The sequence below is a fragment of the Hermetia illucens genome, chromosome 5 (assembly GCF_905115235.1).
Source record: "Hermetia illucens chromosome 5, iHerIll2.2.curated.20191125, whole genome shotgun sequence".
Lineage (NCBI taxonomy): Eukaryota > Metazoa > Arthropoda > Insecta > Diptera > Stratiomyidae > Hermetia > Hermetia illucens.
Genome location: NC_051853.1, coordinates 99128092 through 99145783, shown reverse-complemented (window position 1 = coordinate 99145783; position 17692 = coordinate 99128092). Strand labels below are relative to the sequence as shown.

Below are 17692 nucleotides of genomic sequence, written 5' to 3'. Positions count from 1 at the left end.
GCCTAAAAACGGGACAAATTGTACCAACTGGTCCTCCAGGTTGGGGGTTGGGTAGGGCTGACAACCCTACACGGAAAACAACCGTTACGAAGCCACAACAGGAGCCTCGGATAGGACGGATATTAAAACGACGGACCCGGCAACGACAAAGGAACAACGATTTGCGCATTTTCTCATGGAACGTGCGCTCCCTGTACAGAGATGAAGCTGATAAGCAGCTAGCCGATACCCTGTCCCAATATAGGGCTGATGTAACAGCGTTGCAAGAGATACGATGGACAGGGACCGGTTTCCTGGAGAAGAGCCACTACACCATATATTATAGCGGCCATCCAGTAAACCATGTGCTCGGAGTAGGTTTCTTAGTCAGCCAAAAAATGAAACCTACTGTTATCGGCTTTGAAAGTATAAGCGAACGGCTATGCACTCTGCGCTTGCGAGGCAAGTTTAGAAATATAAGCCTCATAAACGTTCACGCCCCTACAGAGGAGACTGCAGAGTCGGAGAAGGATACCTTCTACGAGGCAGTAGAAAGAGCCCTCGAAGCCTGTCCCAGATATGATATCAAAATCATACTTGGGGATTTCAACAGCCAAGTAGGGAAGGAGCCCGTATTCAGGCGATACGTTGGCTCCCATAGCTTACACGAAAAAACAAATGATAACGGACTGCGGACTATTCAATTAGCAGGGTCACACGAAATGGTTGTTGGAAGTACCTGGTTTGCGCGGAAAGCGGTCCACAAACATACGTGGGCCTCTCCAGACGGGACCACTTTCAACCAAATTGACCACGTGTTGATCGAACGCCGCCACCTCTCAGCCTTGATGAATGTCAGAACATATAGGGGGGCCAATATAGACTCGGATCACTATCTCGTTGGCATGGTGCTCCGAGCTCGAATAACAATACCACCTAGAATCCCCTCTGACAATCAGGTGAGAGTGAACACTGAAGCCATCCACAACACAACCCTCCGCGACACCTATAAGAGGGAAATGGATGCCGCAATAACCGCAGTCAATAGAGGCCCTGGAGATGAAGCATCAACTAATGATCTTCACAACCACCTGAAGAACGTTATCATGGATACGGCCACAAATATACTTGGCCCCAGCCGCAAAAGGAGTCGGAACGGCTGGTTTGACGATGAATGTAAGCTAGCAACGGAACGGAAGAATGCCGCATACCGAGTAATGTTGCATTCTCAAAGAACGCGGGCACGCGCAGAGACTTATCACGAACTCCGTCGAGCGGAGAAGCGACTTCACAGACGGAAAAAGGAAGCCTGGGAGAACCAACAAGTCTGTGAACTAGAAAAGTACAGGGAGCAACCGCACCAGGCGCGGAAGTTTTACCAACAAGTCAGCAGGATGAAGCCTTATACACCTCGATGCTCATCCTGCCGAGACAAAGAGGGAAATCTGATTTCCGACAGAATGGGCATATTAGAGCGATGGGTTGAGTACTTTGATGAGCTACTGAACAACCAGAACATCGGCGAGTTGGAGGTCCCGCCAACTGAAGACGACGGACAAATACTGCCACCACCAAGTTTAGGAGAAACAGTCCGTGCAATTCATCGGCTAAAAAATCATAAGTCGCCAGGAGCCGATGGAATTACAGCCGAATTGGTTAAATATGGAGGCGACCAATTACACCAAGTGGTTCATCAACTTGTGCTCAAGGTATGGGACAGCGAATCAATGCCTGACGATTGGCAGCGAGGCATAATCTGTCTCATACATAAAAAGGGAGATATCACACAGTGCAGCAATTATAGAGGTATCACGTTGCTGAGTACCATCTATAAGATATTCTCCACTATCTTGCTAGGCCGGATAGCCCCATACGCCCAGAACATTATTGGCCCATACCAAAGAGGCTTCACTCCAGGCAAATCAGCAACAGATCAGATTTTCTCTCTGCGGCAGGCGATGGAAAAACTGTTGGAATATGGACAACAGTTGCACCATCTTTTCATCGACTTTAAAGCCGCCTATGATAGCATAGCCAGGGTAAAACTGTACACGGCCATGAGGGAATTCGGTATCCCGACGAAATTAATAAGACTGACTAGGCTGACCCTGACCAATGTGCGAGGCCAGATAAAAGCAGCAGGATCACTCTCAAGACCATTCGACATCAACAACGGTCTACGACAAGGGGATGCGCTATCATGCGTCCTCTTTAACCTGGCCCTCGAGAAGGTGATCCGTGATGCTGAGGTGAATGCAAGAGGTACGATCCTCTTCAAGTCCACCCAACTACTGGCCTATGCTGACGATATCGACATCATGGGAAGAACCACCCGAGACGTTCAAACTGCCTTCATCCAGATCGAGCAGGCGGCGCGAGATCTTGGGCTGCACATCAATGAAGGCAAGACAAAATACATGGTGGCAACGTCAGCACCGAAGACGAATCAACCAACAACATCAAACCGCACTGGTCAAACACAAGCACGAACAAGAATAAGGATAGGAGAATACAACTTTGAGACCGTTGACAATTTCTCCTATCTAGGGTCGAAAATCACAACCGATAACAACTACGATGAGGAAATCCGCGCACGGTTGTTGTCAGCCAACAGAGCGTACTTCAGCTTACAAAGACTGTTCCGCTCGAAACGTCTCACCATAGGGTCAAAGCTCTTACTGTACAAGACTATGATCTTGCCAGTCCTCATGTATTCCTCGGAAACTTGGGTTCTTAGCAAGAAAAATTGCGAACTCTTGGCCGCGTTCGAGAGAAGAATCCTCCGAAGAATTTTTGGCCCCCTACATGAGGATGGACGATTCCGTAGCCTACACAATGACGAAATCTATGAGCGATACCATGACCGTACGGTTGTGGATAAAATCCGGCTCAATAGGTTACGGTGGGCGGGTCACTTAATCCGTATGGATGAAGATGATCCCACCCGGAAAGTCTATAAGGGCAATATCTATGGTAGGAAAAGAAGACGAGGCAGACCCTGCCTAAGATGGAGCGATGGCGTGGGCCAGGACGCCAGACAGCTTTTAGGGATATCGAATTGGTGGACCTCGGCGCAAAACCGGGATGTCTGGAGTTCCTTATTAAGGCAGGCCTAGACCGGATACCGGTTGTTGCGCCGTTGATGATGATGATGATGATGATAATATCTACTTTTGTAATATGTATTTCTTGTACTTTGAAAAAAATATGAGGGAATATTTTGGGTTTTTAGCCATATACAAATGGAAGAGTGTGTATTGAAAATTTCTCACATAAGATGGACACAAAGCCTTTATACCCGAAGCGCCAGGTTCCGGTATTCCGACTTAATTCGGGATTTACATTGCTACCTATTTTGCACCGAAAGTGGGGGGAAAATAATTGAAATAACCACCCATTGGAATAAAATTAAGCTAGATACATATATGTATATACACACCTAAAAATAAACTAGTGTAGTGTAGTGTAGTACAGTGTTTGATTTGTAGATGGTTTCGCGCGGGTTTGCATATGAAATCAAATTTGTGTTCACTGTAAAAGTGTGTGCAATTTAAATAGTGGGTAACCAATTACTGTCGTGTCATATCAAGTAAAAGGTTAGAGAAAGTTTTGTATTTCTTTTCCCGGTAGAAGTTGTTCCAGGGCTGCGTCTAAGTAAATGGTTCTCTTGCTTCGTGTTACTAAATCAGACAAAAGTTTTGGAGCTACTACTACTGATTGCGTTCCAAAGTTGTACCAAACATAAGACCTTTAATAAAATGGGTGCACTGCGTGATCCAAGTGTGTACTTCTTAAATTCAGAATATCCTCATCGAATTAGTACTTTCAATATGGGTTGGAAGAGAAAGGAGTTAGAATATACCTACAACGTACATATCCTAAAGTGCAAAGTGTAAACACAAAACCTTATTGAAATCGATTTAATGTCTGTCTATCTGTCACACCAAAGTTATGCAAAAATGGTTGAATCGATTGTCACGAAATTTGGTGCGAACGTGTGGTCTATAAATCCCTTTACATATACATACAAGTGCCGCCCTTTTGTGTAGGGTTCAAAGGGGGACTCCACATACATGCGAAAGAGGGGTATACAATTTTTTTCGCGACATATGGTCATGTGCGATATGAAATGAAAGGGATCAATCAATTAATTATTTAATTTCGTAAATGTTTTTGCTTCTGATATTGGCTGAAACATAGAGGAGTGAGGGCTCTGCCCCTAAAACAGAAGTAGGTCTCGATCCCAGAATCTATCTAACCGAAAAATCAGAAAGAAATCGCAATGGTGCATCTCTACGAAATCTAGGTCTCAAAATACATCCGAAAGTTGACAGTAGTATAAGGGATCTAATTATTATTAACAAAGTTATAGAGGGTTAAACTTCGAAATTTTTTGTGAATTTCATGCTTTCTACAACGTGTATGACGTCGTCATTACATATCAATTCGTCAATACCACGGCATAGTGAGCTGATATGAATGGAGGCTGCAAAAAAAACGTTTTGTTTTAGTTTTTTAGTCACTTCTATATCAATATCAATTACTCCAGACAGATATATGTGTGCATTTAGGTATATATACGTGCTAATAAAGTTTGCGGGTAGTGTCTAATTCAGTTAGATATATTTGTAAATTAAACCAGTGGTATTCAATGAACGTACTATATATTTACTTATGTATGTTTGCACGAAGTATAATAAATCGGAAATATGAGTGAGATATGTACTAGGTAATAGGCAGTTGTTTTGTTTAGGGTGAGGATAATATCTATGTCTGTTTGAAAAAATATGAAGGAATATGTTGAATTTGTAGCTATATATGGATGGAAAAATATGCGTTGAAGTTTCTCACATAAGGTCAACACAAAACTTTTATACTCGAAGCGCTAGGTTCCAGTATTCCGACTTGTCTTTAATGTAATGTCGTATGATGTTAAATATTACCCTGATTTGGCTCAACTACCCAAGATACCCACTTTCCTCTATCATAAACCATATTCGAGTCACGATCTTCTGCTCCGGAATTTCCCACTATACTATCTACAGATCGATGTATTAGATTATGATAAAAGCATACTTGGCCTACTACAATTACTACATTCATAGCAGAATATGCATTAATCTTTTTTTAAGCTGTGCTGCGGGCCTTATTGGTAGAATTCATCGCCTTAATAACCATTACTCGCCAGGTGTTTTCGGCTACCAACTACCTACACCGAGTAGTGTAGTAACTGATACTTAATGTTGTTTCAGAGCCAATGTACGCATTGTGTTTTAGAATCTGCTTGATGATTGCAACACGTATAAATGCAAAAGAAATTTTAGGCGAATTAGAGGCATGCGATGTGTTGAGGTATGGTTAAATGCAAATTCAAGTTACTTCGTTACACATGTTACAAGTTACACATGAGTACAATATTTTTAAGGTTCGTGTAAAACAAAACCTTATTAAAATTGATTCATTGTTTTTTTCTTTTGTGATGAAGTGGAAATCTTCAAACGACACTGGCCTGAACACGCCAGCGTGTGGGGTTTCCACTCACTAAAACCATCCCAGACTCCACCATTTTTAGCACCAGATTTTCTAATTTCGTCTGCGATAAACGAGAAAGATAGACTTCGCATTGTACATATTCGTCATCTCATCAGCCAAAATGTCAGGGCATCATTCCAGAGATAACTAATGCTGCATCATCTAAGACAGCCCTGAATGCAAACCCATAGACTGTACTCAGTTTGTTCGTATGCGAGCAAAATGGAACTTACTATCCTAGCTATAAGCAAACTGGAAGCATGCTGTGGCCCTCCCATGTTCGGCATCATCCTTGCCGGGGCCACACTAGTGATGGATGCTTTGTCGGAAGCATAGAGCACATGTAGCTTATAACTGAGCTTCCCGTCTATCATCACTCCTAAGTATTTGGTGGTGGGCATAGAAATGATGATATGATTCCCGATCTGAATACTGGCATAATTTCTTTTACGGCGCTTGGTGATGAAGACCGCTTCCATTTTTTCTTCCGAAAGTATCAGACCAGAACTCGCTAGCCAACCATTAACAGCACTGATTGCTTCGCATGAGTATAACTCAGCATCTTCGAGATCTTTTGCGACTACAACCAGTGCTACATCGTCAGCATAACCCACCATCGTGGGTTTCTCTGGAACTGAAAAATTAAGAACATCCGTCTACATGTTGTTCCATAGCAGTGGGCAAAATATGGAGCCCTGTAGGACACCCGTGAAGACAACGTACTCCTGGGATCCGTCCTCCGTGTCATACCAGAGCCGCCGTTCCGCAGGAATACTAATCTTTACCAGAGATTCCCGTAGTAGGTTCCAATTGGCTGAATTGAATACGTTTCGCATGCCCAATTCACCACCACGCAATATTTGGTAGTACTAACCTTTCCGTTAATTGCATATTCGGCAAGCCAGTAACATTTCAATGCCATCAATAGTTGATCTGGCTTTACGGAACCCTATTCGGTATGCCATCCAGACACGGAGTTGCGTTATCTCCTATACTACCGCACATCTGCAACAGCTTGTAACTGGTGGTTGGCGGTATTACATTCGGCTGGAAGCTGTCAGTACCCTCCTCCGGCATGGAGAAAACCACTGGACAAGAAGGTAGGGTGATCAGCGGATATGGATGGTTTCGGAATCGCCCCATCATCATTCTACAAGCACTCCCCCACGGAACAGAAGGCAACAAAGCTCCTTAAAGCCTTCCCTCTTGCTCCGTTGGATAGCAAGCTTGAGGGTGTTGCGAGATTCTTTATAGGCGACCTTTTGTTGAAGTTTGGTGTCAATACGCCCATTCGTCTTTGAGAAATCACCTGCACTAGGTACAAAAATGTCTTACTGAGAAAACAGCATTTAATTTTTTTCTGTCCTGATAAAGTAACCTTCTATGACCAAGTTTTAAATATGACTGATCATTTTGTGAAGGTATGAACACCGGACTGCTGCTCGGGCATTAAATCCGTATATCTACTCCGCGAGCGCGTAGTTTTCGCCTAACATTTGGGGCGTTAAAACGCGGCCAACAGGGTAGGAATCACCTAAACCAACTGGCATGAGTAAAAGCGGTCTGTCTGTCTGTCTGTCTGTCTGTCTGTCCGTCACACGCATTTTTCTCGGAGACGGTTATAGCGATTGACACCAAATTTGGTAGAAAGGTGGGAACTGTGAACGCTCACGCATGCAGTGAATTACATCCTTTTACGTCGAATTTAAGGGGGGGTCCCCATACATGCAAAAGGGGGGTGTAAAATTTTTTATCATCAAATATAGTCGTATGGCGTATCAAATGAAAGGTCTTGATTAGTACTTTTCAAAGCCGATCTTAGTTTTAACATTCGTTGGAAGGGTGGGGAGCGCGGGGGGTTGAAAGTGATCACTTCTTTAAGGGGGCCATTCTCAGAAACTACCAAACCGAAAAATCTGAAAAAAATCAGGAGGCTGCCACTATATGGTGCCTGGGCTCCGAAATACCTTCCATGCCGATATCTGTTTAAATAAAGTTAATAATAGTATATTACTACCATTTTTTGTAATTGGCTAGAAACCCCCGTTAAGTTCATCCTAGTACCATGAAATTTTGCAGTGATATAGGCTATAATATAGAGCATGATCTTACCAAGTTTGGTGGAAATCGCACTATTACTAACAAAGTTATAATACCTCAAATTTGTTGCCTCTTTGAAAATTGAAGACTATGAATGTCAATATCACCCGAAAGTGGATACTCTCACATAATATATGGATATATTACGTGCTACGTACAAAGAAATAAACAAAACCTTTCGTACCTGAAGCGTTTAGCTTCCGGTTTCCCGACTTGTTTTTTTATTGTTTCAACTTCTGTTCTGAATTTCGCTGGTATCACTTTTTCTCTATTTGAGATCCATTCGGTGATTATATTTAAGGTTTTCTTTTTCACATGATTTATAGTTTGTAGCGTTGGACTTTTGGTTTTCCTGTATTTCAGTAAGACGGAAAAAATCAGATCAGATCTTCCTAGGGAAGGGAGCAATAAAAACAATTGGGTTATCTCTAATCAAAAAAGAATCTTTTCCGTTTCACACTTACTATTTACTATTTATTTATGATTTACTATTTGTTTTAAAATTTCGTTTGTTTTGGAATTATATCATTGTGGATTCTTATAACTTAAAGCTCTCTTTTTATCCGAGTACCCCATCTGCCTCTTCCGCTTAACTCGTTGTAGTAGGCTCACTTATATCTGAAACAGGAGATGCATTAGCTGAGGATGCGGGGGCTACTAGCTTTTTCTCTTTTAGTTCATTCGATAATTAAAGCCACAGCGCATTTTCACAAAGTGTTTCTTTTTTTTTATTTTTTAAAAGAATGCTACAAATTTTACAAATGTTTTCTTTCTCGATCCAAATGAGGACAAATTCTATTACCTATGTTTTCACCACTGGAACCGAGTGAGTAATTGAGTTGTCGTTTGTTTTTCTCACTAATTATTTGTCCCAGCAATGGAGCTAATGTTATAATAAGTCTTTCGCACACGGCTCTTAATAAATTTGAATAGGCAGGAATATTCATATTGCTTTGTTCGTTATTAAGAAAAGCGTCTTTCTGAGTTCTGTAAACCTCAATGCTTTCGGCCATCTCTAACTTTCTTGCATCCCTTAGGTATTTCACTAAACTTACCTCCTCACTGGAGATAGTCTGGTTCCGCAAGACGGTGTGCTTAGTTACAATGGATCTCAAGTCATTCGATCACTTTCTGCCGCCCTACCCTCCCTAGGTGTATCCCCTGACGTGCTTCTACTTTTTTCTTCTATCAGATGCCAATTCCAATTCCATTCCAATACCAATTGATTATTCAGCTTGAGTGCATTTGTTTTTAACATTGGAATGGTTATGCTTCCTATACTGCCCTTCTCAATAAGGCGATTGAAGAACTCATTGAAACATAAGATTGGGTTTCAACTCTTCGCTTTCGTCTGCAATGCCGTCAGGTTCTGCTCCATTTCCCCGATTTTATCCTTTTGATTGTCCTTTCAACTTATTTGGAGTTGGTTGGGCCAATCACGCGGTGCGGAAATGAAGCGGGCAACTAACTAAGGCGAAACTGAGTTTCATCTTCTGTATACCCTCGTAGGTGACAATGGCAACATCATGTTGAGAATACAACTGTTTTTATTAAATACCATCAACCTTCTTGCGAAACGCAAATATGGGTGCGCTTCCAAACGATTCTTGCAAATTTGTCTATCTTTCCACTGAATATACCAATGTCTAGTGTTGGAACGTCGATTTGTGTGACTGTGTCTAATTTACTTACGTTTTGGCGCCGTCTTGACGTGAAGAACCCTTACCGATTTCTCGACAGTACCTCCCAACCTCGAGGGATTGTTTTATTGATTAATACATACCTCAAGGTATATTTTATTTATTCCTTTCCCTGAGCTTAGGGGAACGAAAATTATAGTAAAATGTTTTCACGGTTTGACATTAGAAAGAATCACTAATATAATGATCTCTACCAAAGGATTACTTGTCTTCATGATAGATATTGAGTCTGATGTAGACCTAGATGAAATAAAACAAGCACTATGTAATGAGAGGCCCTGGGCTCCAAGCTCAATATATGGAGTTTTCGTGAACCCCTTGTTGGCCAGCCGTGTGAAAATTTTCTGGCTGGGCTAACATCACATGGTACATAATATTGATGAACTCTCGGTCGCAACCAAAAGTATCTTTGTCTCCGATTTGGAGTGCTGAGAGGTGGCGGTGAGGAAGACGGGGCGGTAACCCTGTCGGCTGAACCAAAACCAAGTGGCACCGGGAGACGCTGTACTCACTTTGGCTTGCCGGCCGTGATGCAGTAGGCGAATGCTCCAAAGGCCTAATCAGGGCGATCAGACCCGAGTCTGCACGGCAATTTGGTCACGAAACCTCACCAGAGGTATACTGGTACCATGGGAACCGGGATAGCCCCTGGACTCTCATACTTCGGGTGAACTCCAGTTGTATGTGAGTACAGCTGGGTTGTTTGCGGTTGGCCCCCTAGCGGGAGCTTCATGGGGGTTGTGGTGATGCTCAAGCGAGAAGAGACCTTCGGGCCTCGGCGTTGTGTTGTGTTTCAACAAGGGTGCCGTACTCCTTAGTTCGGTAGAGATTTAGGTAGGTCTTGCATCCACCAGTATGAATCCTAAGCCAAGCACTTGGTATAGACTGGTACCGTTTTTGCTGGTCACAGCTGGGCTCTGATTGTGGTCACAAAATCAATCCGTGCCTTAGGAAGACCGTGGGATTAAGTTGTCCAGACAGGTGCTCACGTAGGCGAAGTTTTTGGCCACCTCCTAAAACCACGAGACTTATATAACTGACTGCGGAAACGGGGAAGTCCCTTGATGAACACAAGGAGTTAGGAGCGTTTTAATGGCTACGAGCGACAGTGTATACGAAGTACTGCTGTTCGATATCGTGAAAAAGTAAGAAGTGTAGGGTGCGCATAAGGAATTCCATCATTGCACTCGAGAAGCAAGTAAAAACTGCTGCAGGTAGCAATGATATCGCATCACGACGGAGCTTGTATGTGTTCGTAAGCCTTTGAATGGCCCTGATCTTGCGTAGTTGTGACCACTCATTGAATTGATCATCGATTTGGAGAAGCACTCCATAGTGTAAACAAGGAGTATATCGAAAATGCTCTGCATATGTGGAGCATTCAAAATCTACCGCTGGCTTTTGCCATACGGTTATATAAGACTTGCTCACTGAAACCATCTCCTTCTCCTTCACTTACCTCGCGTGGTAGCTATTTCGGTATTACATCGCAGGGCAGGAACAGTTACGAACTGCGGCTCGTGTCGTTATTTGCTACCTGCTTTCCTCCAAAGCTCGTTCTTCCTCAACAGACTGTGAATCGGCTTCATCAATTGTTCCACCGCCCTCCAAGATGTTTCAGAGGCTAGCACGTGGTTCACGATATTCTTGGGTGTCAACCGTGTTCTAACGTCAATTTCCTCCTCTGCTCTGCATAGGGCGAACCACGGGCAGTAAAAACCAAGAAGCTCCGCATCCTCCATCCTTCATCACACATTTCGGGCAGTACGGGGAGACGTCACGTTCGAAGCGATAACGGTATGCGCGTGGCCGTGTCTGCTTAGAAATTGAGTTAGGTCGTAGCTAACATCACCCTGCCTATGTTTCATCCATTTTAAGACATCTGGAGTGATCTTGTGTATCCAACGTTCTATTTGTTATAGGTGCCAAGTAATTTACTAACAGGGTGTATATCAGGCTATATGAAAGTATATGTGACTAATAAAAACCAGTTCGGCTTACTAATAAGAGAACGATAGGATGTACTTGTAACGGTTATTACTTGCCATAAAGTTGTAATAAAAATAACGGACGCGGCCAACCTACATTCGATTATCATGGCTTAAGTTTGAAATAATAATGTTTGAAATGGATGGAGATTTGGTGGAGATGTGCGTATTTCAATAATACAGTATAATTTAGTACGCATCAATCTAGTTTTGCTGGGAACTGAGCAATCTCGAACACATCTTTAGAAGATGCACAAGTCCAGGATTCCCTTCCATATAGTAAGTGTGTGAAATTGACTGTTCGTTTTTTTTCGACGCAAACGCATTTGTTTCTTTATTTAAGAAAATATTTATTATTCATAATATTTTCTTTCGTTTGACGTACCCCTGCCCCATTTTTCTGTCATTTTGGCTGCGACCCAGTGGGGGACCCATTTTTCAGCACTTGCTGAGGCTCTGATGGGGCAATATCTGGTGAATAAGGCGGGTGGGGTTGCACCTACCAGCCAAGTGCTCGCAGGGCTTCCTGGACAGCTTTCACGATATGCGGTTTTACATTATCGTGCAGGAAAATGACTTGGTCGTGCCTGTCCTTCCATTCTGGCCGTTTTTCTTGCAGCTCCTGGCTCAGACCCAATAGTTGATATCGGTAAGGGTTCCAAAACCACGTGGTCGATCACCCCTTTTTGGTCCCACCAGATTCACAGCAATGTCTTCTTGCAGTGGGATTCCTTTTTGGCTGGAATGTTGGTGGCTAGCCTCGTGAAATCGACGATTTTTTGCACTTCGGATTGTCGTAGTAGATCGTCATCTTTTGCAGCCTTTTGCAATCTTTTGCAGACAATTCTTATGGTACCCATTTCCCTACCTTCTGAATCTTTCGGAAGGTTTTGAAGCCGTAAGCAGTAGTTGCTTCATATACCTCCAACAAGAGTCTGCATCTAATACTGCTTGTAATTTTGCACCCTCGAACTTTTGCTTGCGGTCTACGCGGTCGTTCATGGACTTTGTCTTCTACACTGTAGTCGCCATCTTTGAACCTCTGAAACTACTTTTAGTACATGCTAACTGTTGAAACATGATCACCGTCAGCTTTTGAAGTAATTCAGCAATACTTCCCTCAAATGATGTTTTATAGACATAAAACTTGACATTCTCAGCAAGGTGCAATCACAATTGTTGATACGATAAAGAAATAAAGTGAACTGCGTAAGATAGCTGATACATAGGCCTTTCGGGTACAATATTACCACATGCCAGATTCAAATCGATTACAAAGATATCTATCTATCTATATCTAAGGGATCTATTGGCAATGCGAACAGTCATTTTCACGCAAATAATATTTTAAGCGATAGTAGACATCTAGAACTGGAAGTCTCTTTCTATTACACCGAGAAATATATATGCAATTTACCCCTTGATGAGTATAGTGCGCATACCACATCTACGCGCATCATATGTTCGCTGAAATGCGCCTCAACTCCCACAGGACTTCTCGAAATACACTCATCCTCTACTGTTCTACGCCCAGAGCTTTTCTGACGACGCACTCATCATCTTGAATTGGGTTCGCCTAGATGGCACAACCATCAATGCATTGTTCCCCCTCCTTAATGTGCGACTTGCCATTTCCGCATTCCGATCACATACCGAAGGGGTGCCGCCTTCTTTGTTTGAAATAGCATCGGGCTGACGTACTCCGATTATACGACGCACGACGGTATCCACGACGGCAGCCGAGTGACAATGGCGGTCACTGTCCATATGTTACTTCCATATAGAAACACAGAAAGAACATTAGCGCAGAACAATCCCAACTTGATCGTGGTGTTGAGATAACTGCATTTTGCGCCATCGTATATCGCTCGGATAATACCGATTACTTTTTTCGTAATGCCCTTCTGCAGAGCACGCCAGATACAATCGCTGTTTACACTATTGAAAGTTTTCTCGAAATTGATGAAGAATAAGAGAATCCAAAAATCTAAACTTCTGACACTGTTCTAAAATGATCCGCAGGGTGTTGAAGTCGTCAATGCAGGAGAATCCGGAGTAGAAACTAGCTTACTCTCTGTCGATCAAGTTTTGAGATGTTCTTTGATATGTTCCAAGATTATTTTAGCTATTATATTAGAGTCGGCAAGGAGCACGCAGATATCCCAAAATGGGTGCCCTTATTCCCTTCCCTTCTTTCACTTTTTGGAGAGGCTTCGGATTACCGAAATTTTAGTACCAGTAGAAGCAGCAAATCGTAACCGATTCGTCAGTGTGATTACTAGTATGGGTAGGTAGTTGAAGCTGCAGAAATCCATAAGCCTCCTAATATGATTATATCGGTCCAGATAATGTTTCTCCATCACATGTATAATTGCCCATAGAAAGAAGTTTGCGGAAGCCCGCTTGGTATAAGGCACTATACGATTGTGATACTCCTTAACCTAGATCGGGAGCTCGTAGTCCAAGTCCGATCAGAAACCACCTTGGGGTAGTCATCAGAAACAACCCGACATCAGATTTCTGTCTGGTTTTCTAGAGTACAAAAGAGCATGTGTAGTCTCCAGATTCTCACCATTTTATGTCGCTTAGGCCTAGAATGTGCAACTTATATCGTTGGAATTCTAGCTCGGGTTGAAGAAAGAGAGCATTGTGACGACCCCATTGTCTAGGAACGTGTGAACCAATCATAGTCTGTTTTCGATAGCCAAAGGTCTTAAGTGAGAGGCGAATATGTATCTGATACATAGTTCATTCATGTGAATGAAAGGTGCAAAACTTGTTTGCATACAATGTGGCCATGTGGGGTATCAAATGAAAGGGCTTAATTACTTTTCGAAACTGGTTCCATATTTAATATCGGGTGAAATACAGGGAAGTGGGGGCTCAAAATATGACCATCAAAAAGTGTAACAGATCTCGTTCTCAGAATCTATCCAACCGAAAATTCTGAAAAAAATCAGAGTAGTGCATCTTTACGAAATCTAGCCTTCACAATACCTCCGGTTTCGATATCTGCATAAATAAAGTTAATAATTGTATATTTGCACATATTAAAAATTCACCCATAACGATCGCGCTACGTTGGACTAGTGGCGTCACACGTTTAGATAACATCCGAAATGAGGATATCCGCGATCGTCATGGGGTTGCACCGATCGTGGAAAAGTTGCGAGAGAGGCGTCTTCGATTGTATGGTCACGAAATTCGTTCAAACGAGAATTCACTTGTCAAGATTGGTTTGAACATCGAAGTCGATGGTAAACGATCAAAAGGCAGGCCTAAAATACGGTGGATTGATACGCTATACGGGGATTTGAAAGCTTCGAGATTGCACCCAGATCAGGTATTCGAGGGAGCCAAATGGCGAAGCCGATCATGACGAGCCGACCCCGCTTGTGAACGAGACAAAGGCTGAAGGAAAAGAAGAAAAAGAAGAAATTAAAAGTTCACCCAGCACCCCCATCCCAGAATTACACGGGGTGTAAGCAATAACATAATACACAATTTGATCAAGTTTGAAGCAAACAAGTTTGAAACTATTATTAACAAAGTTATAGTGGATGAAAATTTGCCATTTTTATGAACTTCGTGCATTCTACAACGTGTATGACGTCATCATCATATATCAATTCGTCAATAAAACTACTACGAAGTGAGTTCATTTCAATGGGGTCGCAAAGTATTAATTTGCTTTAGTTTTTCAGCCATTTGTAGATGAACATCGATCACTACAAACAGACACGTGTGTATGTAGGAATATATTATATTAATAGTATCATCATCATCATCAACGGCGCAACAACCGGTATCCGGTCTAGGCCTGCCTTAATAAGGAACTCCAGACATCCCGGTTTTGCGCCGAGGTCCACCAATCCGATATCTCTAAAAGCTGTCTGGCGTCCTGGCCCACACCATCGCTCCATCTTAGGCAGGGTCTGCCTCGTCTTCTTTTTCTACCATAGATATTGCCCTTATAGACTTTCCGGGTGGGATCATCCTCATCCATACGGATTAAGTGACCCGCCCACCGTAACCTATTGAGCCGGATTTTATCCACAACCGGACGGTCATGGTATCGCCCATAGATTTCGTCATTGTGTAGGCTACGAAATCGTCCATCCTCATGTAGGGGGCCAAAAATTCTTCGGAGGATTCTTCTCTCGAACGCGGCCAAGAGTTCGCAATTTTTCTTGCTAAGAACCCAAGTTTCCGAGGAATACATGAGGACTGGCAAGATCATAGTCTTGTACAGTAAGAGCTTTGATCCTATGGTGAGACGTTTCGAGCGGAACAGTCTTTGTAAGCTGAAATAGGCTCTGTTGGCTGACAACAACCGTGCGCGGATTTCATCATCGTAGTTGTTATCGGTTGTGATTTTCGACCCTAGATAGGAGAAATTGTCAACGGTCTCAAAGTTGTATTCTCCTATCCTTATTCTTCTTCGTGTTTGTGTTTGACCAGTGCGGTTCGATGTTGTTGGTTGATTCGTCTTCGGTGCTGACGTTGCCACCATATATTTCGTCTTGCCTTCATTGATGTGCAGCCCAAGATCTCGCGCCGCCTGCTCGATCTGGATGAAGGCAGTTTGTACGTCTCGGGTGGTTCTTCCCATGATGTCGATATCGTCAGCATAGGCCAGTAGTAGGGTGGACTTGAAAAGGATCGTACCTCTTGCATTCACCTCAGCATCACGGATCACTTTGTCAAGGGCCAGGTTAAAGAGGACGCATGATAGCGCATCCCCTTGTCGTAGACCGTTGTTGATGTCGAATGGTCTTGAGAGTGATCCTGCTGCTTTTATCTGGCCTCGCACATTGGTCAGGGTCAGCCTAGTCAGTTTTATTAATTTCATCGGGAAACCGAATTCTCCCATGGCGTGTACAGTTTTACCCTGGCTATGCTATCATAGGCGGCTTTAAAGTCGATGAACAGATGGTGCAACTGTTGTCCATATTCCAACAGTTTTTCCATCGCTTGCCACAGAGAGAAAATCTGATCTGTCGCTGATTTGCCTGGAGTGAAGCCTCTTTGGTATGGGCCAATGATGTTCTGAGCGTATGGGGCTATCCGGCCTAGCAAGATAGTGGAGAATATCTTATAGATGGTACTCAGCAACGTGATACCTCTATAATTGCTACACTGTGTGATATCTCCCTTTTTATGTATGAGACAGATAATGCCTCGTTGCCAATCGTCAGGCATTGATTCGCTGTCCCATACCTTGAGCACAAGTTGATGAACCACTTGGTGTAACTGGTGGCCTCCATATTTAACCAATTCGGCTGTAATTCCATCGGCTCCTGGCGACTTATGATTTTTAAGCCGATGAATTGCACGGACTGTTTCTCCTAAACTTTGTGGTGGCAGTATTTGTCCGTCGTCTTCAGTTGGCGGGACCTCCAACTCGCCGATGTTCTGGTTGTTCAGTAGCTCATCAAAGTACTCAACCCATCGCTCTGATATGCCCATTCTGTCGGAAATCAAATTTCCCTCTTTGTCTCGGCAGGATGAGCATCGAGGTGTATAAGGCTTCATCCTGCTGACTTGTTGGTAAAACTTGCGCGCCTGGTGCGGTTGCTCCCTGTACTTCTCGAGTTCATAGATCTGTTGGTTCTCCCAGGTTTCCTTTTTCCGTCTGTGAAGTCGCTTCTCCACTCGACGGAGTTCGTGATAAGTCTCTGCGCGTGCCCGCGTTCTTTGAGAATGCAACATTACTCGGTATGCGGCATTCTTCCGTTCCGTTGCTAGCTTACATTCATCGTCAAACCAGCCGTTCCGACTCCTTTTACTGCTGGGGCCAAGTATGCTTGTGGCCGTATCCATGATAACGTTCTTCAGGTGGTTGTGAAGATCATTTGTTGATCCTTCATCCCCAGGTCCTCTGTTGACTGCGGTTATTGCGGCATCCATTTCCCTCTTATAGGTGTCGCGGAGGGTTGTGTTGTGGATGGCTTCAGTGTTCACTCTCACCTGATTGTCAGAGGGGATTCTAGGTGGTATTGTTATTCGGGCTCGGAGCACCATGCCAACGAGAAAGTGGTCCGAGTCTATATTGGCCCCCCTATATGTTCTGACATTCATCAAGGCTTAGAGGTGGCGGCGTTCGATCAACACGTGGTCAATTTGGTTGAAAGTGGTCCCGTCTGGAGAGGCCCACGTATGTTTGTGGACCGCTTTCCGCGCAAACCAGGTACTTCCAACAACCATTTCGTGTGACCCTGCTAATTGAATAATCCGCAGTCAGTTATCATTTGTTTTTTCGTGTAAGCTATGGGAGCCAACGTATCGCCTGAATACGGGCTCCTTCCCTACTTGGCTATTAAAATCCCCAAGTATGATTTTGATATCATATCTGGGATAGGCTTCGAGGGTTCGTTCTACTGCCTCGTAGAA

General features: G+C 43.4%; 1 protein-coding gene across 2 annotated transcripts in view; it reads left to right on the top strand.

Moving 5' to 3' along the window:
* The first annotated feature begins 3447 nt into the window (after positions 1-3447).
* The window catches only part of LOC119656824, a 64934-nt gene continuing 50689 nt past the window's right edge, over positions 3448-17692 (top strand). Inside the window, exon 1 of one of the 2 annotated variants that reach the window (XM_038063467.1) lies at positions 3448-3575. The gene's annotated coding sequence lies outside the window, so the exon portion shown is untranslated. The remainder of the gene's footprint in view (positions 3576-17692) is intronic. The other variant, XM_038063466.1, reaches the window with a different exon arrangement.